Here is a 208-nt window from a genome sequence, read left to right on the forward strand (position 1 = left end):
CGATCATCTGCTCTCCCCCACCCAGAGCGAGTAGGGATCTGCAGCAGTGACTCCAAGCCCGTCACAAAGCAGACGTGTTCCCGGTTTCGATGTGGGCGCTGCAACCGAGAGGAAACCCGGGGGAGAAATGGGTACGCGGGGTGGGGGTGGGGAAGTGCTGGGGCCTAGTCTCGGGGCCGCGCGACCCGCCGGGACCTTCCGGGCGCAC

The sequence above is a fragment of the Neophocaena asiaeorientalis genome, unplaced genomic scaffold (assembly GCF_003031525.2).
Source record: "Neophocaena asiaeorientalis asiaeorientalis breed wild unplaced genomic scaffold, Neophocaena_asiaeorientalis_V1.1 scaffold348, whole genome shotgun sequence".
NCBI classification, from domain to species: Eukaryota; Metazoa; Chordata; class Mammalia; order Artiodactyla; family Phocoenidae; genus Neophocaena; species Neophocaena asiaeorientalis.